This window comes from Ceratotherium simum, chromosome 2 (assembly GCF_057802395.1).
Source record: "Ceratotherium simum simum isolate JZ-2026a chromosome 2, ASM5780239v1, whole genome shotgun sequence".
NCBI lineage: Eukaryota > Metazoa > Chordata > Mammalia > Perissodactyla > Rhinocerotidae > Ceratotherium > Ceratotherium simum.
The window spans coordinates 91,222,748-91,236,062 of record NC_141901.1 but is presented as its reverse complement, the minus strand read 5'-3'; the positions used below and the strand labels follow the sequence as shown (position 1 = coordinate 91,236,062).

At 40.6% G+C, this 13,315-nt stretch overlaps 1 pseudogene; it reads left to right on the top strand.

The window, feature by feature from the left end:
- Nucleotides 1-4,020: 4,020 nt before the first annotated feature.
- Nucleotides 4,021-11,709, top strand: LOC101396289 (nucleosome assembly protein 1-like 4; annotated as a pseudogene).
- Nucleotides 11,710-13,315: the final 1,606 nt, after the last annotated feature.

The window sequence follows — 13,315 nt, the reverse complement described above, 5'->3', positions numbered from 1 at the left end:
CCAGTCAATTCATTTAAATGTTTGTTTGCACTCACTGGGTTTTTTGTTTGTTGTTAACTGCTTTGTTTTTCAGATTTTCTGCATGTATAGCATTATTTTACAGAGCTTGGTTCTAACCATCCACTCACCATGCATCTTGCCATGTTTTAGAGATACTAAGATAAATAAGATAAAGCCCCTGTTACTAAGATGCTCATAGTATTTCCATATAAGAAACACTTTCTATTTGAGCATGAACAATGGCTTAGTCCTCCAGTGCAAGGGTTAAGAGCTTTACCATTTATTAGTGCTAAAGCTTGCTAAGCCTCTGTTTTTCCCTTTGTAGACTAAGAATAATAACAGTACCTACTTCATAAGATGCTTTAAGGCAGTGTTCCCCCAACTTGGCTGCTTATAAGAATCACATGAAACACTTCAAGAAAACACAGATTTCTGCACACCTCCCCTGAACTCTCTGATTCAGAGCAGAGCAGAGGTGAGGCTGGGACTCTTTATTTTTCATAAGTACTGTAGGTGATTTTTATAACAAAAGTTTTGGAAACATTGTTCTAAGGCAGTGGTTCTCAAAGCAGTTTCTTGGACTCCATTCTAACCAACTGAATCAGAAACTCTGGGCCTAGAAATCTAATTAAAAAACCCCTCCAGGTAACACTGATACCCACTCAAGTTTGAGAACCACTGCTATGTGTTAAGTTAGATAATCTAAGTTTGGTTTAAATTAGATAAGATTAGTTAGTGCCTACTCAAATTAACTCTAATGATTATTAATAACATAGGGAAGGATCAGGTCAGCATATTACCTTCTAAATCTAGGAGCGAACAGGTATTCTAGTTTCCAGGCCTCTGTGCGATTTTGGTCAGTGTTTCTTTCCATGCAAACCTGGAAAAACTGGGTAAAATTGCCTCACAGCTTAGGTTTTAGATTTTGATGAGAGAATTCCTTGTAGACAAGGCTTGTGGCAGATAACACGGCAGATATATTGATTCTTTGTTGGTGAATTGAACACATATTTACTGAACACCAAAGTGTGCATGAAAACATTTGAGACAGTTCCTGCCATTAAAAAAGGCACAATCAAGTTGATGAGGCAAGAAACACACACGTGACGTCTGACCGTAAGCAACTTATTTAACACTTCTCATTTCTCCTGCCCCATGAAGTTCACATAACCGTCAAATTCTGTTGATTCTACCTCTGCACCATTTTCCTCCATTTCTCTCCACCTGCACGTCACTGCCCAACACCAGACCTTTTTCTCTCTCCCTCTTTGGGCCTTCCTGTCCTTAAGGCTTTTCCTTCCTTTCGTAACTGGTTTGAGGTTTGTAATAAAAAGTGATTATCCAGATGTCTTCACACTGCACTCAGAGTGATCTTCCTAAAAAGCAGATCTCATCAGGTCCCTTCCCTGTTTTAAAACCCTCAAGGGGGGCTGGCCGGGTGGCGTGATGGTTGAGTTCGTGCACTCTGCTTTCGCGGCCCTGGGTCCGCAGCTTCGGATCCTGGGCGTGGACCTACGCACTGCCCGTCAGGCCATGCTGCAGCAGGCGTCGCGCATAATAAAGGGCAGAAGAAGATGGGCACAGAGGTTAGCCCAGGGCCAATCTTCCTTAGCAAAAAGAGGAGGATTGGCAATGGATGTTAGCTCAGCGCTAGTCTTCCTCACTCCCCCCAAAACCCTCAAGGGCTTCTCATTATGATCAAGTATAAACTTTGTTACTTCTCCATGAGGGTCTGTGTAATCTCCATCCTTTTGTCACAGTCTCCTGTCAGGCTGCAGGCCTGGCTTCAAGCGGGCTTGTGGGCGAGTTAGACAGGTACCCAAAGGTCCTGATGATGAAATCGCAGGGCATCTATATAAGGGAGGTCCAGTCTAGAGGATGGGGTATAACAAAGAGAAGTTAGAAACTCAGGAAAGCTTGACTAGGCATTGCTAGGATATGTATTCTGATCTGATGTGATCAGTACGTTTTTAACATAGTCCTTACCTGTGACTGGGGTGGCGGGGGGCAGGAAGCAGGAATAACCTCATCCCTTTTGGGGAGAAGACTGGCAGGAGACGGTGAAAGAAACGAACCAAGGGAGTCGGGTCAGGGAAAGATGCTAGGCTCTGGACACCTGAGTTTACATGCAAGGAAACTGAGGCCAACACCAGAAGGAAAAAAAGTCTGCTTAGTGGATAAGCAAGTTGGATGAAGCTCCTTCATTTACACACAGTATAGAGCGCAGAATTATTCCAGAGCACAGGAGCTATTGGATTGCAGCACATGTTGCTCCTACATTGGTCAGGAGTAGGGCAAGACATCAGACCCTGTGGGAGCAAAGTCTCCTGGGAAAACAAGGAAAGCTAGGGAGTGACTTACAAGACAGAGTGTAATTAAATTCTCAAATAATACAGACAATATGTCTTATAGGAATCAGCAAGGGCAGATTGCTCAGAGGACCTTACTGGGGTGATGGTTTCATTGAGAAAGCTGGATAAGAATGTGAGAGTGTTGAAAAATGGATAATATTTTAATAATATAATGTAACATATGTTACAGCTAAAATATAGTAAATGGTTATTATGTACAAGGCACTAATAAATCTTTATCTTTCTTAATCTTCACAATGGCACTTATTTTACTGATGAGGAAACTGAGGGCCGGAGATGTTAAGTGACTTGTTAAAGATCACAAACCTCCTGAGTAGACAGCTCAGATTCAGGCTAATATTAGAGTGATAACAGAACTGGTTTTGATTAATGTAGCAAATTGCTCTTTTTCATGAATTGGACACAGTCCTGCAGGTGGAGAAGAAAATGGGGGCAAAATGAAATAGCAATTTTCAACCTCTTTCTATTCATAAGGAATGACTTTGAGTCGTCTGCTAGGGACCGGAGAGCAGCCTGGTTGGATGCCTGTTCCCTTCATCCTTCCTAGGAATTGAGAGGATGTCCAGAGTGGTTATTAAAGGGCTGCGGATTAACTCATTAGGCAATGACCTGTGGAAAATGGCCTTCCTGAGTTCTCTGAAGGCCAGGAATGAAAGAAAACCTGTCACCCAAAATTAAATACCATTTTCTTCTTGTATACTTTAATTTAACTGCTTTTCTGCCACGGCTGTAGTATGATCAGCCTGCCCATTATGAGATAATTAACCCGATTATAATCCTCAGCACATCATATCCGTTAATCCTGGGAACGATTTTAGTTCGGGGAACACTGAGGATTTATTTCTAACTCAAGCACAGACATTTCTGTTCTTTCCAAAATCCAGTAACCTTGTTAGCACTCTATAATACTATTGGATTCTTACAAATTATATTCATCTGTATGGTAAAAATGGAAATATTCTAGGGTAGAACAGAATATTTAAGCAAAATCTGAAAATAGAGACAAGTATTGAAAAGTTCATTGTAGGTTGATTATTTTCTTCTCATTCCTACATCTTCTCTTGCTGGGAAGCTTGTGCTGGGGATGATTTTTAACAGTTGCAATTAGATGCTTGGAAATACACAGCTCATTTAAATGCATTAAAGTTCTTACAGACTCAGCATTATTGGTAAGACAACGCATAATTTTTGTGCTCCCAGGGGTTTGGAACATAAAAGTAAGTTTTCTGTGTAGCTCATTTTCCAAAAGAAGAAATCTCGTAAGTGGTCTGTACTAAAAATAACACTTTAAGATGATTCAAAGTAGTGAGAATCACAGAGCAATGGAGGCTTACTTATTAATGAAGAGATTTATGATTTTCTTGAGTAATTAATCTTTCTGCAAAATTGAAATAGGTTCATAATTTATTTCTGACAAAATCCAGTGCACAATCACTGGAAAAATTCAGATCACACAAAAAACTAAAGAGAAAAATAATCCCGCTAGAGACGTCACCACTGTGAAAATTCGGTCTTTACTTTGGTCTTTACTTCACTTTGCACACTTCGGTGTGAAGTGTCCATTTCGCGCTTGGCCTTTGGCCTTTCTTCCTGACTGGAACAGTGGCCTGAGGGCATGAGGTGCAGCAGGCATCTGTGTCCCGAGGCGATGAGGAAGAGGCCACAGGCCAGTGCAGCAACGATGGTGGAGTGGAAAGAGAAACAACCCAGGTCTTGGATGACATTGGTGAGCCACTGTTAGTCCTGAACTGTGATCCCCGGAGCTCTTGTTGGTGAGCCATAAACCCCACATTATTTACACAACTCCTAGTTAGGTTTTTGCTACTTGCAGACGAAGTCATTCCTAAATGATACCAAATCTCATGTCAGTGTTTCCAAAAGATTGGTTAGTTGTTCTCAAGCAATTTATTGAGAATCCATACACCCCCCAATTGTCAGTACAATTTTATCATGTCCTAATTCCTATACACACGTAGCTGCTCCAGATCGTTCTTTTCTCCTCATCGATCTGTTTAGTCCTGTGACACCACCACCCTGTTTTAATGGCTGACCCTGGCACTTCTTCCCTCCACCCTCTCCCACTCCCTACTTTGGTTGGTATGTGCTTGGATTTTTATTTGTTTTATTGCCAAATTACTGTTTTTACTTTAGGCAGCCTTTCTTTCCACAGTATGTAGGACTGTGCAGTGTGTTTTGTAACCACAATTACTACAGTTCAGTTGGCACTCCATGTTAGACACTTCCCACTGTCCTCCCTACGACTGACCCATTTACGTGCTATTTTGGATGGTAATTTTTGGAAGGGGTTGGGCAGTATTATTTTTTAAAGCAGATTTTTCTGGAAGGGTATACGGGTGACATGGGGCCAGAAACTGACCTGGACTCTTTCTCTTTGCTGTGCATTTGCTGTGACCTTGGGGAGAAACTGTCCCGGGCTGTGCCTGACCTCTAGGACACTGCTCTAGCACACCTTCCCCAGGTCTACCCTGTTCCTTGAGCAGGATTGAGGAACTGGACGTATTTTACTCTAAAATGCAGCACTTCATTTCTACGTTTCTAAAATGGCTTTGTTCTCCCAGGAGCCAAGATTTAAAATTTTAGATTTCTAATTTTCCTTTTCCCCTAAATCTCATCCTTGAGAAGCCCCAAGACTGAATGCTGTGATGTTCCTCACAGACAACTTGCACCGCTTCTTCCCCCGCCAGGGGCCTTTCTGAGCTTCTGCACGATCCTCTCTATTATAGTCTTGGTTTCTTCACCCTTGCGTCTCTAGGTTCTGTCCATACCTGTTGGATTAACTTTCCTAAGGAGAGGTATGTCTCCTTGTGCTCAAAGGCCTCGCACTGGACATCTTCCCTTTGTCCCTCCAGTTCCACTCCCTACCTGCGTCTGCCCTGCTCTGGGCCCCGGGAGGAGGACCTGCATGGGGTCAATGGGCCTCCTTGCCTCGGGCTTCTGGTTGGCCTCAGCCGGCAGGGGCACCAGCAGGAGTTAGGCTGAGTACGTGTTCCCCCGGCTGTCTCCTTGCTCGGCCATAGGTTGCCTGTCCTCCTCCACAGAAGGCCTTACCTCAGGTCAGGGGACACTCTCACAGTTACAGCTTCTCTCTGCCGGTTCCAGTAACGTCTCCTTCCACACCCCCTTCAGGTCTAGTTGTGGTGACCTTCCTCACTGTTGCTGGCAGGACATTGTTCACCATCCTTGGGCGATGTCCCTTACTCAGCCGACATTTTGTAAATGGTCTCTTCGTGGAGCTCCGTCATCGATCCCGTCTGAATGTGCTATTGGCTTCAGACTCTGACGGATACAGACCTTAAATGCCTTCTGTTACACCTGCGAAAGTGAGTATAGACTCCCGAGCCCCAACCTGAACATTTGCTTTCAGGCTCCTCTTCTGCTTCAACCCTGCTTGACCCTTTGCTCCAGTAAAACTGGGTTCATCATAGTTCCCTGAAGAGACCTAAAAAAGTAGGTTGTGTTTTCTTTGCTTGGGATTGCCTGTTTCTCTAATGTCGTCCTTCAAAGACTTACCCCGTTTTTCACAGTTTATTTCAAATGTCACTTCTTCCATGGCACCTTTCACTGACTTCCCATCTTAATGCTTGTGTATTCTCTTGTCTTCTGATGCTTACATTTTCCCTCAGCTTATAGCTATTAATGTACTTGTTGTCCCTCCTGTTTTGTAAGCTCTTCAGGGGCAGGGGATGACCGTCATATCCCTCTAGTATTTTCTGCATGGTCAGTGTTCAATAAATATGTAGCGGATCTGGGTAAATCACACTGGTTAAATTTAAGGATTCAGATTATTTTAAGGTAGAGCCAATGGTTCAAATCAGGTAGAATATTTTAAAATTCAGTTACTATATTATGGTAACAGGGTAAAACACAACTTTGGTTGACACGGAGATTAATAACTAAGAAAAGTCAGCAGTATCTTTTTTTATCATTCATTTAAAAAAATATTTATTGAATATCTACCATGTATCAGGTACTTTCATAAGCCTTACAAAATGCTTCTGTTTATGCCCAGCAAAACAGTATTAATAATTTTTAAAAATTAGTGGAATACTAGAAAAAAATTAGAATTTATGATCAGTTACCCAATTGGTAATTCTATAATTAGATTTTTTAAACAATTTTCATAAAAGCCTGACAATTAAAAAGTTACTAGAAAGTTAACAAAAATATAATAATTTTCTCACTATATATAGTGTGACACCAATTGTAGTGTAGCTGATTTTCTTATGTTCCCAGAAACATACCGTAATTTATAAGAGGACTATCTAGATTTAGATTTGTTTTTGAGAATTAGCAGAGACAGAGGACCCAGCTGTTAGATAAAAAATACCACAGGGAATATACATGATAGCTTTTTAATTTATCATCATTCTTACATTATAAATTGTGCATTCTTTTATTTATCTACTTGATAAACAAAAACTGACTCTTAGGAGACTATCTTTTCCAGCGAATAAGAGGAGAAAATTGGTAAATTGAGACTATCTAGAGAATTTCACCTCTGTTATACCATCATCCAAAAGTCTTTCTTTTTGGCGTTTTTACTCTGTGATGTTGCATTTTTTTTTTTAAGGCAAACTATAATATTGTCCTCTTGAAGAAAGAAAAGGATAGACCAAACAGAATTGTTGCAAGATAAGGATCCTTATTTGGTCACAAAAATATCAAAATGATGAAATGTGTATTAATTGAGTATTTACAGAAGAACACAATTATATTTTTCAGGTTCTTATGGTCGTGAACTTGACTGAATTAAATTTCAGGTGTGGGGGATGTAGATGGCCAGAATAACACGGAGATTCAGGAACAGCATAAACATGGAATTTGTTGCTCACTCTTGCTCACTTTGAGTTTGCAAAGTGTTTTTTTATGTTTTTGGGTCTTGAATTGTGGTTTCAGGCTTGATCTGGGTCCTCCCAAATGTCGCATATATTTCAGCACCACTTTTTGACTGATTGATATAAAAATGAATGATCCACTTTAAGGAAAGTTAATTTTATGATCTTCTGGGGCTGATTGTCTCTAACTTAATAAGTTAGTTTTATGGAATGATAAACTTTGTTATTTTTTTCTGCACAAAATGGAAATAACCATGGAATATAAAAATCTAAGGGGATACAAAGCAGTGGATATTCCAGATGAATTCCTATCTCTAAGACTCCATACTTGAAGAAACCTAGATACCAAAGGTGAGGTCACATTTTCTACCCCCTAAAACAAAACCAAACAACAAAACAGAAAACCAGTTGGAGAAGTTAATCATTTTTCTTTGAAAGAATGATAAAAGTTTAGTATTTGTTTCTTTTTTTCCTTTGGTCTCCCTGGAGGATGTTGCTGAGAGGTCTGTGTTGACTCTGATTCACCTGAGTCTTTGGGAGTGAGGTGAATGGTTAACTCTGGTGAGCAAGGAAGAAATCATTTACATTAGATCCAGACGTTGGGTGCCTCAAACATTATTTGGCTCTAAACCTTGCAATTTCCTCTTCTTTTTAGTTAAGTAATGGTACCAATGTCCACCTGCTTCTGCTGTAATGTCTTCGTGAGAGTTCTGTGTTTGTGTTATAAGTTTTATGTTTGCTTAATTCGAGAAATAATTCCCAAATAAGGCATAATATATGATATATTTGATAAATGAATTTAAGGCAGTAGCACTTTCTACTTTAATTGAATCAAGAGTTCAGTTATATTTTTAATGCTTATTTCTCTAACAAAATTTGACAATTTGATTTTTCACATTGTTTGAATATCAAATTCCTATTATGAGATGTGACTTAGTTTATAAGGAGAGGGAGCTTTAATTTTTATTATATGGTGCGTTTTTTTTCTTTAGGACATGCAAGTTAAAGTTGATTTATATTTTTGTCACCACGTCTTTTTTACCATTTTATTTTGTTTTTACTTCAGGAAAAATAAAGCGTCTACATTAAATTTATGATATAGTACTCCGCGTAGAATATTGAAATGTTTTATGGATTAAGAATCTGAAGTTCTTAATATCAAATTAAAATTATTTGATTTCTTGGGGCACTTTTAAGTCAGATGTCTCATTGCCACTGTTGGTAGTGGGCCGGTTCTGGAAGGTTCTGGAAGCCCACACACATCATGGTATAATTTGATAATGAACTCAGATATCACATGAAGAAATTGACAAGATTGGAGGAGATGACAAAAAGCAAAGGGCAGTAGATTTTTGCCTTTGTACAAGAATTGTGTCTTCCCCATGACACTGGACCCCATCGCTGACAAAATTCCACTCGTTTCCCAGCAAGGGTGTGTTCTGGCTATCATATTTGTAACTTTACCTCCAACTGTATGGCATGGATTCCCCACTTCCTCACACCTCATTCCTCACAGTGCTAGTCATCTTTTTAGATGCGTTTAGCTTCTTATGGAAGCTGAACTAGTGATAGTGAGCTCTGATATTAAAATCTCTATTGCTTCTAAAGAAAAAGATAGAATAAATATAATTCCAAGAGCAAAATGTTGCCTTTGCTCGTCCCTGGAGGTCCCAGATTAAAAAGGAAAGTTCTTAGAAATTCCTATTCATTTAAGCTGCCTCAGAGATTTGTCTCAGTGGTTTGTTTCGATGTCTTGCAAAAATGTTTAGAAATCAAAATAAAATAATGTCACAGGGAGAAGGAAAAGAGGAAGATTTCTACAGCCTTCCAAGGAACAATGGAGAAATACTTAACTGCTGAATCAATTTTAAAGATTTTATTTTTTTCCCCCCAAAGCCCCAGCAGATAGTTGCATGTCATAGCTGCACATCCTTCTAGTTGCTGCATGTGGAACTCGGCCTCAGGATGGACGGAGAAGTGGTGCCTCGATGCGCACCCGGGATCCGAACCCGGGCCGCCAGCATTGCAGCGCGCGCACTTAACCACCAAGCCACGGGGCCGGCCCTGAATCAATTTTAAAGAGTCTTGAAATCTTTATAATAGTTTGATGATAAGTGTTGAGTCACTCACAGTGACTTCCCTTTGAAGTAAATCTTGTGAGATAAGATGAGAAGATTGTAAAATGCATTTTAAAGCCTGTTATGCGGAATAGAAGTGATGTCCATTTAATGCAATTGCAAAAGCCACCCTGAGAAAATATTGTGAATTCAGTTAGTATTAACTGAGTACTTATTATATGTACTGTTAGATAGAGGGGGTATTACTTTATCAACCTTCCTCTCACAGCTGCTTGTGGAGAGGAAAGAAACAAGAATACATCCTGGCCTTTGAGTGTGATTATGATGGTACAGATGATGTACTGTAGGGGCACGTGTTTGCACATGTGTGAAGGAAAGAGTTGGGAGTAACAGGAAAAAAGACTGGAATTATCGGCAGGAATCAGAACATGGACAGCCTTTTGGACACAGAACACTGGACAACAGGTCCTGTGATGGGATTATATTGTAAAGCGTTAATGCATATATCTCCCTCTCCACCGAAACCACTCCTTTTTATACCATGATTCTTCCCTCTGTGCCACTAGAGTTGGGGCCTTTGAGATCTCCATTGCCCCCTGAAAACAGAGAAGACAGTACACATGAACACACGCATAAGACTGTCATGGTTTTTAAAATGAAAGACAGCACCTATCATGGGCATAAAAGAGAGACTCTGAGAGACAGCTAAGCCAGGTTAATGTGGCAGGGAGGTGTTTAAAACCTCTCCCTGGTATAAGAGTTAGTGTTATTGGGGGCCATGCCCAAAGAATGAGAGACACCACAGTGCTGCCTTTTCAAAGCAGTCGTGAGGGCTAAAAGCATCCTGATGATAGGTATTTGATGATGTTCTTTCAGATTTCTTAGAAGCTGTTAAAAGTGCAAGTAAATGAAGAAATTCTCATGTACCTGGTGATGTAGAATCCTCAACTTTTGGTATCTTTATGGGAATGACTTAAAACTGTGTTTCACATGCCTTCAAGCTACATTGAAACTTGACCTAAGCAGTAAAAAGATGAGCCAATGCCCTGAAATATCTTTAGGTGAAATGTACTCCTTTGGAAGCCAAGATCTATGAAGACACTCCTACTTGGAAATAAAGTATGCAGCATTATGCCAGTCTTTTTTGACAAGGGAAGGAATTTTCAGTGGTAGTGCTGAACTTCCAGAAGCAGATGTAGAATGTCACAGTGAGAATGAAGCAGCCCATCAACTGGCTGGAGTCTTTGCTATGGTCTGAATGTCTGTGTCCTCCCAAAATTTGTATGTTGACTTCTCAACACCTAAGTTGACGGTGTTAGGAGGTGGGACCTTTGGGAGGTGATAGGGTCATGAGGGGAGCCCCCATGAACGGGATCAGTGTCCTTTTTAAAAGAGACTCCGGAGAGCTAGCTCGCTCCTTCACCATGTGAGGACACAGTGAGAAGACAGCAGTCTCCAACCCAGAAGAGGGCCTTCGCCAGAACCCAGGCATGCTGGCCCCTGGTCTTGGACTCCCCAGCCTCCACAACTGTAAGAAACAAGTGTTCCTTTATAAGCCACTAAGTCTGTGGCATTCTGTTATAGCAGCCCAAAGGGACTAACACAGTCCTGAGAAATAACGGAATCAGAGCAGAAGAAATAGCAGCAACAGTAGGAAAGCCAGATCCCAATCGAAGTCCAGAATTCTGGTTCCTCTGATCTAGAAATGTCCCCAACCTCTAAATAGGAAAGTGAATTAGTAGAGAAATATGAGGAACCCATCTTGAAATATCTGCAGACTATTAAAGTAGAATTTTCAGATCCTGGATAGCACATCTTTTGTTTTAGATGTCCACGTTGAACCCAATTACCACTTCACCAATGATGTTCTGACAAAAACTTACAAGATAAAATCTGCGCCAGATAAGGCAGATCATTTTTGCTTTGAAGGCCCTGAAATAGTTGACTGTGATGGGTGTAGTATTGATTGGAAACAAGGAAAGAAATTACAGTTCAAACAATCAGAAAAACAGGAACATAGATTCTAGGCACTGTTAAACAGTTACTGAGCAAGTATGGAGTGGTTCATTCTTTTTTTAAATTAACCTCCTCGGTCTACTGATAACACCTGAAGATGAAGAGTCACTGGATGAAAGTTCAGAATTCACATGAGCATCAGATTTAGAAACTCAGCACTTCTGGAAAATATGGTTCCACGTACTGTATATTACTTTCCTGGAGAAGCCATAGAGGTGATGATAAGTTTGAAGGAGGCGAGGAAGAGGAAGAAGACGTGTTAGAAAATGAGAGGAGGAAAATGTTAGATGATGCTGAAGGTGATGCCAATAGTGATTTTTTGTTTGGGTATCTTTCATACATTTCTAGAAAGAAGTCACCCGCCCTGCTGAATGCGTGCAGCAGTAAGAAGCAGGCACTCCTCTGTGGGGCTGGGACATGTAATGGATATGTCAGAACACCAGGCTTACGAGGGGATTCAGTCATTGCTGCAGCAAATTCTTATTGACGATGTTTACAGATAGCTTGTTTTCATGTGAATGGTTTTCATTTTAACTTCTTTCTTTCTTGTAAAATTTTGTTTAACTTGTCACTTAAGTGTTATCAGAAACAAGAATAAAGCTCTTACAGCATTTTCTAGACTTGGGAATCCAGCATCTGGGCGATCTCTCCAGGCCCTGCACTGAGGGAGGACCTAATAGAGACCGCGTTGGGGTCGGGCCTGGGCTAGGAGAACAGTGTTGGAATGGTCACTAGACAAATAGGGAAGATAATACGATAGTGTAGTTCAATGGCTCTTAGATTCTTGTAACGCTCCAGAAAAAGGATTTATTCTTCCTTTCTTTAGAAGAAATCCACAAATTTTGTTTCCAGAACTAAAATCTGCTTCATGTGAAAATAGCTTCCAATGTGTATTTATGGTAAACATCTTAGGAAAGCCAAGTTGAGAAAAGTCGTGTTTTTCTTACATTTTTACATTCCACTTTTTTTTCCCCATTTTGCTTTTCCAGAGCATGGGTGGGGAAGTGGGCACACTGGCTCTCACGTATTATCTTGAGAGTTCTTCTTCATATGTATTTGAGCCTTGTTTGTAGGTACTTTCACTCGTGCTGTTGCTCATTTCCAAGTTTTCTGAAGCTACATTTGTCACTAAAGGTGTAGTAACTTAGTCCAGAAAGAAGCGATAGCTACTAATCATGGCTAGAGGCCTCTGCAGAAAAAACTGCATCTTCTGGCCTATAGCTGTTGAAGGAAGGGAATTGTTTTCATAAGATATAGGCCAAATTTTGCAGTTAAAAATTATATGGCCTGTAAGCAAAAGAGATAGGATTTGTGAGTTTTTTAGTATTGAGAAGCTTAGAGTGGAAAGTATAAATTTCCAATTTTGTATCATAAATTTAAAGTCTTGTTTATCGGCAATGCTCTCATTTCTCAGCTCCACTATTTTGCTTTGTTTTAAAAGCCCTGGATTCGGTGCAGCCTGTTTCTCGATTGACGTACAGGATGTCAAAGTGTATGACAGCAATATCTGTCAGCAGGGTCAACATCGTGCCCAGACATGTAGAGCATGCTCCAGCCTTGCCTTATAATACACTTTGGTAATGTAATACAGTGTTCAATGTGTAGAGAACAGTTAGAATAACTAACAAAAATAAAACCAGACAAGATGCAAGCAATAAACCTTCTGTGGGCTAGAAAAGGGAGAAGAGTTGGGAGGTAATGATAGAGGTGGACAACGTGTGAAGGTCTCTGAGAAGGAACCTTGTGTGTTCTCTAAAGGAGGGGGAATGGACTTCCCACGAAGTATGAGCATCTGTCCTCTCTTATTCCGTGTCTGGAACCACACAAGGAGGCCATCTCACAGTATCCTGGGCTCTCCATGCCACCGTGTCAGGAGAGCCATCAAATAGAGCATCAAGGGCAGAGGGTCTAATGGAGCTCTGGTGGCCCTGGGGTGGCATCGAAGAGCTGTTCATTTTTCCTGTATCCTTGAGGAGGGCACAGCTGTTAGCTG